Source organism: Marmota monax, unplaced genomic scaffold, assembly GCF_021218885.2.
Source record: "Marmota monax isolate L192 unplaced genomic scaffold, Marmota_monax_Labrador192_F-V1.1 WCK01_AAM20220418_F8-fsc00040, whole genome shotgun sequence".
Taxonomy (NCBI): domain Eukaryota; kingdom Metazoa; phylum Chordata; class Mammalia; order Rodentia; family Sciuridae; genus Marmota; species Marmota monax.
The window spans coordinates 9,056,251-9,069,172 of record NW_026692782.1 but is presented as its reverse complement, the minus strand read 5'-3'; the positions used below and the strand labels follow the sequence as shown (position 1 = coordinate 9,069,172).

General features: G+C 41.5%; 1 protein-coding gene across 3 annotated transcripts in view; it reads left to right on the top strand.

Annotated features, from left to right (window-relative positions):
- Csgalnact1 (chondroitin sulfate N-acetylgalactosaminyltransferase 1) overlaps positions 1–12,922 on the top strand; it is a 318,906-nt gene that overhangs the window by 290,293 nt on the left and 15,691 nt on the right. The window lies entirely within an intron of this gene.

Below are 12,922 nucleotides of genomic sequence, written 5' to 3'. Positions count from 1 at the left end.
TCAGAACAAGAGAAGTGAATTCATTTGAATGGTAGGGATGGTTTGTCCAAAACCTTAGAAAACATCCAGAGATCAGTTTACGCCATACAAAGAACTTTGGATGAAAGAGTTGATTGGTACTTTAAAGTAATGAATGCTACACAAACTTTTGCAAAATTAATTTGAGCCTCATTTTTCTGTGTTCATATCCTATTTCTGTGGATAGTTGATGTCTAGTGTAGATGATTTGGGGTGCATCCCCATGGTGTTGGATTGATCAGATGATTTTCATGGGAATCCCCAGAGCTCTGGGCAGTTGCACCAAACTCCACCTTCCAGATAAATCTTGCAAATTGGCTCTGGCATTTAACCTCATCTTTACCACTTAGCACTCTCCAGCCAAACTGGGGGGTCTAGAGCACCCCTTTATCCTCACTCCCATTAATTTCCTCTTGAGATTCCCTCCACCCTCTTTTCCATGTACTCCCTGCCCTGCCGCCATCCCTACCAAAGCCCCACCACAGAACTTTCCCTAAGTCCCAGTTCTCTCCTGCCTGACCATCCTCACTTTCAGCACCTCTTCTATTTGGCACTTGGCATAGGATGCTAAACACATTTCTTTTTATTCCCCTAACTAGATTATAAGCTGCTCAATAAATGATAGCATGTCATGCCTCTTGGTAACGCCAACATTGAGTGCATTGCCACACATAGAAAATGTTTTGTTCAAGGGCAGAAGAATGTCAGTTAATTAACAAATTTGGACAAATTGAAATCTTTATGTAAACTTAATATGGGAGGCTTTAAGAACATTTATATTTCTCTTAGGGTGCTAAAATTTTTGTTCGATGGTAATTTCTTTTTGAATAATAATAGCATCATTATTAGTTGCATGAATTATTTAATATTCACAGCAACCTTTTAAGATGGATGCTGTTATTAGCCCTGTTTTGTGGGTGAGGAGACTGGGGCTTGCAGAGGTTATTACTCAGCTGTCACCCCTGGCATGTGGGAAAGCCTGGAGTTGAACCTCATCGGTAAAGGCCAGGACTCTCAGTCTTTACATAGAATCAAATTTTCATTCCTAGGTGCCCCCTCCTAAAACCCATAATTATTAGTTGAAGGTAATAAGATTTGTAATCAGAGTAAATGAAATTTATTTTATTTGGAGATTGGTATTGAGATTAAACTGTTCTAAATCCAGCTAAATGCATACATTTTAAGAATATCTAAAAATAAAACCTTGTTTAATGACTAATTTGCAGTGTTTTAGACTCTCTCTCTTCCTAGGCTTACACTTCCTCAAATGAGTTCTACATTTCAGTTGATTGCAATAGATGAGTGTTTTGCAAACTCTGGTTTGTAATTCATTAGAGGATTGTGAAATTGATTTCGTGGGATATGTCCAATGTTTTTAAAAAGTGAAATAGAATACGATAGAAAATATCAGAATGAATCACAGGTCATAAGGACATATATTGTTTCGTGGAATTTTGATTTCAGTGAACAGTCCTGTGTGTGTGTGTATGTGTGTGTGTGGTCACGTGTGTGCATGAACTGCATTACAATATATGACGTATTCCTATGTGAGGACTGTGGCTAAAATGTGCATAAGCCTCTTCTATAGAAAATAATACATATCAGTTCTCAGTATGCAATTCTTAATCTATGAATTTTTATCATCTTCAGATTTTCAGATTATCTCAGATGAAAACTGAGCTCATTGGTTCTCATATACTTTGGCATAATGGGTGTTACTTTTTAAAATGTGGATTCCTAGGATCCCACTCCAGAAATTCTGAGTCACTAGGCTTGAGATGAAACCCAAGAGCTAACTGTTTGAACCGGTTCCATGTGTGATGCTTTGTGATCTGTGGGATACAAAGACTGGGCTAGGTGGATATTTGGTTGGAGCTAACAGGAAATTCTTAAAAAATGATAACTTGTAGATAAATTAGCATGGGTTGACCTTTAACACATTGCAAGTTCATCTTTGTCCAGCCATGAGGATGCAAAGGCATCTTCCAGAGGAATAACGTGAACAACTGAGGTACTAGTAATTAGACACTGCTCTGCCATTGTGGGTATGATAGCCAGTTGGTTTGTTGTGGTTTTGGGGGACCTTGACATAGTGTGCAAGGCCCTTTGAAGTGACTTATTTGACAAATACCCCCAGGAAGATTTCATCAGACATCCTAGAAGAAAATTTGGAAGAGAAGTTTTGTTTTTTCTTTTTTCTCACTAAAATTTGAGCAGTATCATTTTTAAGAAGTTTTTTTAAAACAGTGAATGTTTAGGTAAGAATCATCTACTAAAATGAAACAAGCTGCACAGTGCATCTCTCCTAAGCAGACAGAGTCCTGGGCTCTGAGAAACAGGCAGGGGTTAGCATTGATTCAGGCACCATCTCAGGCCTGTGGTCAGCTCTCCTGGCTCTGCCGGAAGGTGCCAGACATGATTCTGCCTGGTGTAGCAGCTCTATGGATCTCTGCCTGCATTCCCAGTTGTTCTTTGAAGGACCTGAGCATGACATATATATCATAGAATTGTGGCAATGTTAAATCTTCCAAGTGTGATTATTATATTTTTAGAATGTTATAAAGGAGAGCATCCTGGGTCTTGGAAGGTGTGTGTCTTTGAAGATGAAGTCATAGTGGTATCTGTAACTAACTCTCAAAGAGTTCAGAAGGAAAGCAAGCAAATGTGAAATGTGAACCCTTGGTCAATCTAGGGGAAGGGGAAGTGGGTATTAATTATAATATTCTTGAAACTTTTCTGAAGGTTTAGAATTTTTCCAAATAAAAATTTGGTAAAATAAAGTACCAAAAAAAGGCAAGCATATTAAGTTTATGCAATGAATTATAAAAGAGCAGTTAAAAGAAGAAGGGTGAATTGGCAGAGAACGGAGAAGTAAAGCTCTCCACAAACATACTCCTCCATAAACAGCAACGTTGAATGGGTTTTTATAAAAGTAGTCAAAATCTACTTTTTCAGAACTTTGCAAATTAACTGAAGCTTGCAGCAATCTGGAGAGCGCTTATCCAAGAAAGATGGCTGAATTTCAGGGTGAAAGGGAGCTGTGTGGTCCTTTCCATTGCCCCATTCCCATCCCCTTCCTCCAGTTCTGCGGTGACCTTGAAATCCAACAGGTGGTCTTTATTGGACTCACTCAGAAATCTTCCAGCACAAAATGCCTTTTCTCAGGTGGACAGTGAGGGGTGTTTGTAAACACTGTGTTTAATTTTGTGGCTGCCCGAGGTGGTGGACTACAGACTAACCAAAAATGTAAAGCTGAGGAATGAGATGCCAGCAGGGTTTTGAAAAGTGCCAACCCCATTTCTGAATTTTGGATTATGCTTCAGAAAGACCTGAGCAGGTCCCAGGCTTTCACTTGGGGCTGAACTTGGGGCTCTGTGCAGACAGCGCTGAATCTGAAGATGTACACCGAATTTATCAGCAAAGATTGGGAGAATTGTTGGCTCTGAGCATTGAAGGAACATTTTGTCCAATCATAGAATTAGTTCAGGAAACTCACTAACCAAACAAACAACAGAAAACCTGGGGGAAGGGGAAGATTCTGATTGCCAGGGTCGCCCCTATATTATACTTAAACTGTCCAGTTTTTAACACAAATTATGAGGCATATAGAGATACAAGAAACTAGGGCATGTGCACAGGGGGAAAAAATCAGTCATTAGGAATTGTCCCTGAGAAAGCTGGGGGGTTGTACTTACTTTCATACTTTCAATCAGATGCACAAAATGTGTTTCAAGAAGTAACAGAAATCACATTAAAGAACTAAAGAAAAGAGCACCTTTTCTCACCAAATAGGGGATATCAATAAAGAGGTATAAATGATTTTGTATATATATATATAAAATTCTGGAGAGAGTTGAAAAGTGCCATAAATAAAATGAAAAATTCACTAAGCAGGGTGGTGCTCAACTGCAGTTTTGAAGAAACAGAAGGAAAAAATCAATAACATTAAGATAAGTCAAATGAGATGGCCCAGTCTAGAAAAACAGAAAGAAAAAAGAATGAAGAAAATGAACAGATCTCAGAGACTTATGGGATACTATAAGCACGGAAATCAGAGGGAAAAAATCATACAAATATTTGAAGGAATAATGGCCAATGTTTTTTTCAAAATTGATGAAAAGCGTTACTTTATACATCCGAGAACCATGACAAACTCCAAATCGAATAAACTCAAAGAAATCCACACTGGACATATCATCATCAAACTATTGAAAGGTCAGAAAGGAAAAGCATCTTGAAAGCAAGAGAGAAGCAACTGGCCACACCAGGGATCCTTGATAAGACAGACCAGTAGTTAATTTCGGTGAAGATATGGAGACACCATGTCTCCAGCCAGAGGTGGGGTGGCACATCCAAAGTCCCGAAGGAAAAAAAACTGTCATACAATAATTCTTTCATTACTAGAAAGATCCACCCTTCAAAACATAAAGGAGAAATTAAGACATTCCTACATAAACAAAAACTAGACACTATCACTCGTGAACATGCCTTGTAAGAAATACCAAGAAGAGTCGTTGGGGCTGAAATGAAAGACACAGGCAGTAATTCAAATCCACATGAATTACTAAAGAATGCCACTGTCAGTCACCACGGGGTAAACATAGAAGGCCATAGAACGTCTTTTTTCTTTGTATCTCTTTTTCTGCTGATTGAAAAGATTTAAATCATTTATTTCATAAAGTAAAAAATGATATAATTTATATTGAAGGACACATAATGAATTAAGATGAAATTTTGAATACAATAGCAGCCCAGAAGAAGGAAATGGGATCTTGTGTACTATTAAGTGAAATTAAGCATATTTTCAAGGAAAAGAGAGAGAGAGAGAGAGAGAGAGAGAGAGAGAGAGAGAGAGAGAGAGAGAACCTGACTATACCTGTAACAAGTAAATGAATTGATTTAATTTAAAAATTTCTACAAAAAAAGAAAGGTCCAAATTATTTTACTGCTGATTTCTACCAACTGTTTAAAGAATTAACATCAATTCTCCACAAGCTCTTTAAAAAAATATAGAACACTTCCCAACATATTCTATGAGGCATGAATTATCCTGAAACCCTAACCAGTCAAAGACTTCCCAAGAAATGAAAACTATAAGCCAATATCCTTTGTGAATAAAAATGTAAAAATTCTAATTAAAATACTAGCAAACTGAATTTAGCAATGTACGAAGAGGATTATATGCAATGACCAAGTGAGTTTATCCCACTAACATGAGATTGGCCTACTGTGTTAAAAAAAAAAAAAATCCATGTCAATGGATGGATTTCCATAAAAATAAACTAAAGGACAAAAACTATGTGGCTGTCTCAGTACACATGGCAAAACCACTTGATGGAAGTCTAACACTCTTTCATGATAAAGAGAATTTCTCCCACCTGTTAAAGGGATGGAAAAAAACATTTGTCTATAAAAGTTTCATCAATGAAAAACTGAAAGCTTTCTGTATGAGATCAGAAACCAGGAAAGACATCTGCTTTCATTAATGTTCAACGTTTTACTGGAAGGTTTAACCAGAACAACTGGGGAAGAAAAAGAAAGACATTTAGACCAAAAAGGGAGAAGTAAAATTCTCTCTATTCACACAGTACATGATCTCTCTCTAATACAGAAAATTATAAGAAATCCATAAAAATGTGTTAGAGGTAATAATATCAACAATGTTGTATGTACAGGATGGGCATTAAAAAGTTGATTGTATTTCTGTACAGTGGCAATAAACAACTTGAAAGTTAAATTAGGATAATAATTATATTTCTAAATGTAAGAAGCTATATCTGTAAAACTCTTAGAAGAAAGCACAGGTATAAATATTCATCACTTTAGGCACTTTTCTCATAGATATGACATCTATAGAACCGAAACAAGTAAAAATACAAGTAGATAAATTGAACTTTATCAAAATTAAAAACTTTTGTGCAACTATGTGAGTGAAAAAACAGTATCAATAGTGTTATTTGAAAATGTTTGCAAATCATAATCTGATAAGGGTCTAATATTCAGTATATAAGAGAGAACATTTATAATTCAACAGTTAAGAGTCAAATGACCCAATTTTAACAATGCACAAAAGATTTGAGTGGACATTTATCCAAATGGCCAGGAAGCATGTGAGAAGCTGGTGACCATCATTTGTCATTAGAGGAATGCAAGTCAAGTCACAATGTAAATCATCCTCTCTAGGATGTCTAAAATCCAAAACCCAGACAATCACAAGAGTTGCTAAAGAGGTAGAAGAATTAGAACTCTTGTCCATTGCTGATAGGAATATAAATGTACTTTGGGAAATGATTTGTCAGTACTTTAAATGGTTAAATAGAATTATCATCTGACCCCGCAGTTCCATTTCCAGATACAATTAATGCCCAAATTAATTGAAAAAAGATATTTGAACAAATAACTGCACATGAATATTCACAGCAGCATTAATCACAGTATGCAAAAGGCGGAAACAACACACGTGTCCATCATCTGATGAATGGATAAAACAGTGGTAGATCCATACAATGGAATATTATCCAGCCATAAAAGGAGTGAAATGCTGATCCGTGCTTCAGTGTGGCTCAACCTCAAAACCATTATAGTCAATGAAAGAAGCCAAACACAAAAGGTCAATAATGTATGGTTCCATTTATGTGAAATATCATCACAGGAATAGAAAGGAGAGTATTAGCTGTAGGGACTGGAGATGCAGGGTAAGGGAAAATGACTGCTTAACGGGTATGGGCTTTCCTTTTGGGGTGATAATGTGTTGGAACATTTGGAAGGTTGTACAACATGTAATGAATGTCTCTGAGTTTGCACACTTGAAAATGGTTCATTATCATATCATTTGAATTTCATCTCAATAAAATATATACATAAAATGTTCACATGCATACACACATACACACGTGTGCACACATACATAGATACATGGTTTCTGATCAGACAGTGACTCTTATTCCTTATGTGCTGGATGTGAGAAGGATCTGACTGTGACACTGTTCACACAGCTGATTGCCAGAGTTCATTCAGTTGATCTGGCCGTCTAGATGGTGTCTCCTTCCTCTCTCACTCCTCCATGTGCATCTATCCCTCCCGAGCTCTGTCCAAGAGAACGATCTTCCCTGGTACTCCTTACATGCCCCAGCAGAGCTAGGCGCTCCTGTACTCTGCAAAATGGAATGGGATATATTGCTGGACAGCAGCTGATAAGGACAGAAAGGAAAGAGCATGGTGCCCGGTGGGTGCCAGATGCTGTGCTGGGCAGCTCAAGGAAAGACCCAGGCTCAGGTATACATACGGTGATGTGCAGGGCAGGGAAGCCTGCATCATCAGGGCAGACTCCAAGAAAGGAGAGAGGAATTGTATATCCACATCTTGCAGAGCACAAGAGAGGCTGCAGATCTGGGAACTGTGTCTGCAGGAGCTGAGGTCCCCTCAAGGGCCCCAGAAGCAGAGATGAAAGATTGTGTCCTCCTGGAGATTGCAGCCTGAGGTTACAGCCTGGGTTCTGTGAGATTGTTGTCCCACACCTTCAATGAGACTGCCCTCGTGGAAGAGGATGAATCCGACTGATTGGAAAGAAAGCTTCACTCTCTCCTGTTCACAATTGCTCCCCGCACCCTGTAGCAGAAGCACGAAGGTTGGTGTTGCGTTCACCCTCCATTTTTCAAAGAAGACTCCATGGCAGAGGTCTCCTATCAGACCTTTGAATCTTGTTATTTTTCTGGGCATCAGCAAATTTGTTTGGCACCTGCCGAAGCTGGTTTTGCTTTCCCCATTCCAAACACAATAAACAAAAAATTATATGCATATGGTGAAAAAGAAAAGGCAGCATTTGGCCTGAAAGAAGGTGAATCTAATTAGCTGCAGCCTGCACTGCAGCCACTATGAGGTTCAGGCACATTTACTTGCTCTTCCTAATGGACTGTGGCCTATTTGCCTGTGAAATTTTAGAGCCAGTGGAAAGGCGAACATGAGTTCCCTAAAGAAGCCTGCTAAGACTGGCATGCATGAGCTCAGGATCTAGGGAATTCTAATTGCCAAAAGTGCTTACTGTGAAAAACTGGGTGATAACATGTTTGGTTTTAAATTCTTCACTATATTCAAGTGTCTTCAGTAGGTAGAGTTCATAAAACATTTTGATGTTTAGAGCTACAAGATTTAAAATTAAAAATTATACATTGGACATAATACTTGTTTCTATGCACATTTTAAAAATTTGCCTTTTATTTTTATTTTAAGGGCTATTTTGGGAAGTTATCACATTAAGACAGTTTCCTTGCAGTTGTGGGAAAAAGTATGTATTTGAGTAAATCATATTAGACAGCAAGATCTTTTATCATTTTTAACCCAGCAATTCTGGGAAATGCAAGTCAATTAGGGAAATTAAATCTCCAGTAGAAACAGTAGCTTTCTCAGGTCATTATAACCTGCATAAAAATGACTGTAACCAAGGAGTCCCCACACACGAGATTTTATTATATTAAAGAAAGGAATTGCGTGGGACATTCAAGAGTTGCATCCGTTAATAATGTAATTCAAGAAGAAAAGAAGAAATAATTATGAGCAAGTCATGAGGTCTTTTAAAACTCTGTACACAGATTCATAATAGAAAAATTACATAATATAAAAGGTAGTGTCCACCATGATAGATGCCCATTTCTCATTAGGCCATAACTGTCATAGGCATGTCACTCAATATGACATTTCTTTATGAGTAAATTTAAATATTTGGAACCAAATGGCATCTTAGCTTTCTCAGCTCTGTTTTTCTGTTATTTCCATATTTGCCATCTTCTTAGAGCTAGGGTTTGGGCCTGTCCTGCAGAAGCCATTGACCACAGCATCTTTCTGATGTGGATTGTGGGCTTGTACAAAACGTAGGGGACTCTGGTGGCCCCCTGAGTTGTGTGCACTTTCCTGGGAAGAGGTACGCACCTCCTTCCAGACAGATCTGAAATGTGCCTTGGTATTTTCCTCGTGCTCATCTCTTTGTTCCCCCAGTGTTAATGGATCATCCCCCATGTCCCTGTGTGTGCCGTCAACTACATGGTGCTGGGTAATCTCTGAAGATAGGGAAAAAAGGAAGTGAGGCCGTTGATGCCCTGGAAGGGTTTGGAGTTGAGAGCATCCCAGACGTTCTCCTACAAGCAAAGGCACAAGAAGGCAGCAAGACATGAGGGGGAGGCAGAGGCAAAAGGCCTGGGGGCCGGGAGAGGGCACTTCAGTTTGCAGTGAGGTCTGAGAAGTGGTGACTCCTGATGTGAGCCTTGGAGATGAGTGTGATTGTCACAGGAGTGGGTGAAAAAGCCTGTTGGGGGGAGGGAACACGGAGCAAGGACAGGAGGCCCAGCCATGCCCACTCCTTGGCAACTGGTCTATGGTGAGCCTCTATCTACTCCTGACTGGTCCCTGTGGTTGGGGGAACAGAAGACCATGGTACAGTGCCTGCCTCTGAACCATGACGGTCTGCACTGGGAGTGTAGCCTCATGTCTGTGTTGTGCTCATCCCCAAACCCACTCCACCACACTTGCTTGGGAAAATCAGTGTTTTGAGCTGAAATGTGTCACTGCTTTGGCATGCCTGTTAATACCCTGCTGAGCAGGGAGCGCTCTGGTCTAGAGAGGCAGTCCCCCACCTGATGAGCAGCGTGTCTAGATGAAGATCACAGGCCCCGCTGATTGGCAGGAGCCACCTCCTCTCCATCCTGTTGCAGCTGTGTCTCAGAGGCCTACAATTGGAGCAAAGTTTGAGGAGGGGTCCCACTTCCAGGCCAGAAGGCTTGAGGATATATTTATCTCTCTGCTCTGGGAAAGAAAGGAAGTTGAGCTGCTCTGATTATTCTCCTTCTGTTTCCAGCTCAGCCCTCTTTCTTCAAGAGTGTTTAATAAATATCAGGGGCCTGGCCCAGTGGCAAGGAGGGGCTCCTGCAGGTTATTGGCTAGTTAAAAGCAGCATGGGTTGAGGAAGCACAAGGGAAACTCGTGCCATTATCCCCAGTCAGGCCTAGAGGCCTGGATAGCCTGACAGTCATGTGGCTCACACGGAGCTAGCACTCAGGGGCCTTTCCAGCACCTGTGACTGGCTTGCAGTGCTTCCCACGCCAGCGATGACTCTGTCCCCACCCTGCCTCCTGTGTACGCTTTCATCCGGCCTCCCAGTCAGGGCTTGGTGAGTTGTCAGGGCTTCAGACAGGGGCCAGCATGGATCCAGGCTGCCAGGCCAGCAATCATGTGGCACTCTGCGTCCTGCCACATTGCATGGGGTGGTTGAGGGAACAGAGCAGAGCCGCAGGGCACAGAGCGCTGCGGGCACAGGGGATGGGCAGAGGTTGTCAGTGCCATGTGCACACTGACCTCACAAGTCCCTGGGGAAACAATTCATGGGACAGAGGGGGCCTGTCCTGGGGCTGTCACATTTCATATCTGTCCTGATGGAGGGAGCTGCAGCCATGTGTGCTCCAGAGAGTGGATTAAAATGCACATTCGGAATGGGCCGTGCCACGAAAATAACACGGATTGTCTCATCCTCATAGAGAGATGGACTGGACAGAAAGGAAGCAAAGTGCCTTTTGGTTGGGCCAGAGCAAGTGCTCCCCAGCACCCACTTCCCTGAATTCTCTTTCTCTGGAAGCAGTAGATTGAAGCACAGAGGTTGATGTTAAAAAAAAAAGAAAAAAAAAAAGTTCTTCCAAATTAAGGTCATTCAAATCTTAGGTGCCATGAATTCTCCCTCCCCTTTCCCAGTCACTGTGATTGTGATTGTCCTACAAGTCCAGGTTCTATTCCATGGAGCAGAGAGTAGAGAGCAGCGTTTATTAGCAGCAGCTCGAGCCAGAGTTTGGGGAACTTTTGTGCAGAAGAAGCCATATTAATTTATGGGTTGGGTGAGCATATACACCAGGTCACCAGTCTCTGTTTGAACTTGGTGGCACTCAGCCGTCCACTGTTCATTTGCCTCTCTGTCACCCACGGGGCGGTTGTATCTTTAGCACTGTGAGCTCATTTTCAAATGCTGCCTTGTCGTCTTCATTGTTTAATGTGATTTAACTTCCCCCAAATATGTGACACATCGGTACACATGGACTGTAGACTGTTTATGGAGGGAAATCCTGATGCTGTGGTTCTTTTAATGCAGCTTATTTATTGATTGATTGGTTGATATCAGGGATTGAACCCAGGGGTGCTTTGCCACTAAGCTATAATCACAACCCTTTCATTTATTTATTTGTTTTATTCTGAGACAGGGTCTCAATAAGTTGTTTAGGGCCTCACTGAGTTGCTAAGGCTGGCCTCGAACTTGCGATCCTCCTACCTTAGCTTCTCGAGTCGCTGGGATTACAGGTGTGCGCCTCCACATGGGGCTAATGCAGCATATGAAGGAGCAACATGCCTCTTGCCTTTGCAAAAGTTGCTTGCTATCATTCAAATAAAATGCATTCTTTGTATTTGAAATCTCTTGTGATAGATTCTATAAATGCTCCTGGAGGAGGTATTTGAATTATGAGCTCATTCGTTGTGTTTGAAAATGTCAGTGTTCTCTGCTCTGCAGATTAGCTACCAGACCTCCCTGACATTAAGGGAGCAGAAGTTCCAAAGAGCATAAACTTAGAAACAAATGAAAAAAAAAAAAGACCTATTACAGGATGCTAAAGCAAGACAGGCCCCAGGCTGGACACTCTCTTAGATGAACAGATGAAAATCCAGTCTTCCCTGGAAGTTGGTTGTGCTGACTTCTGGAAGCTAGGGCTGTAGAAACCCCAGCAGACATGAAGCTGGCTGCCAGGCCTTCACATCACCCGTGTGTGTTTGGAGACAGGGATGTGGCTCTGTCCTTAACAGTGCTAGACCTAATACTGAGAAGGCTGTGGAGCCCAACTACGGTGCTACTCACAGAAAGTATGGACTGAGGTCCCGTATCCAGATCAAAGGTTACATATAAAGTTCTAAGAGGAGGAGAGTCCCTCAAATATAGAGCAGGGCTGAATTGAATGCAGAATTAAGGAAAAAGAAAACTTGGAGGCTAAAGGGACCTTGCAGCTCTGCACCTGCTGGATTTTGTAATAAGGAAACTGAGGAAAGAAAGACGAAGTGACTGGCCTTTAATAAATTAGAGGCAGATCAGGGCTCAGAACCATTTATATACCCACACGTTTATTCACAGATGTCTGTTGAACGTCAGGTGGGAACCAGGCACGGCTCCAGGTTTCCTGACTCACGGAGGAGGGCTTTTTCCACCATGAGGTCTTCTGCCCTGATCTCAATCTGAAATGCCGTGTCTGGCATCAGACTCAGACAAGGCTGGGCCCACAGATTCCTCAGATAAAAATCCAAGCCCCGCTCAGATCTGAAAGAAGATGGTAACTCCAAGAAGGAAAAGCAGAACTGGTTTCACTGATAAGATGACCAGATATGAGTACAACTTAGCATGGGAAGCGCTTATGACTCTGTATTTGTGTTGACCTTTAACCAAGAGAGTGACTTCGAATAGAGACTTTTAAAAAAAAAAAATGGAACTTGGCTTCCCTACCTTTTAACTCTGTCAAGATTAGAGAGAAATTGGGGAATGGTGGGCCTGGGAGGGAGGGTGAGGAGTTGGGGAAGGGGAATCCACTATGAAAGAAGGGTGGTGTTGGCAAGAAGAGGGGGACCCGCCAAATGCCAGGCCCTGCACACACAGGAACTGGAAGGTGGGCCCCTCCTTCCTGGAGGGAGGCAGTCCCTGTCCTGCTTTACGCTGAATAGTGAATTCTGTTTTGCTCAACATATGCCTCTTCCAAAGGTTCTCCTGTGCCTGGATAAGAACAGCAAACTGAAGAACCATCTTGGCTTCCCCACCCTGGGCCTGGGAATCCTCGGGAGCTAATGACAGCGCTGCTTCCAGAGTGCCTTGTGCTATCTGATAACTAATTTATCT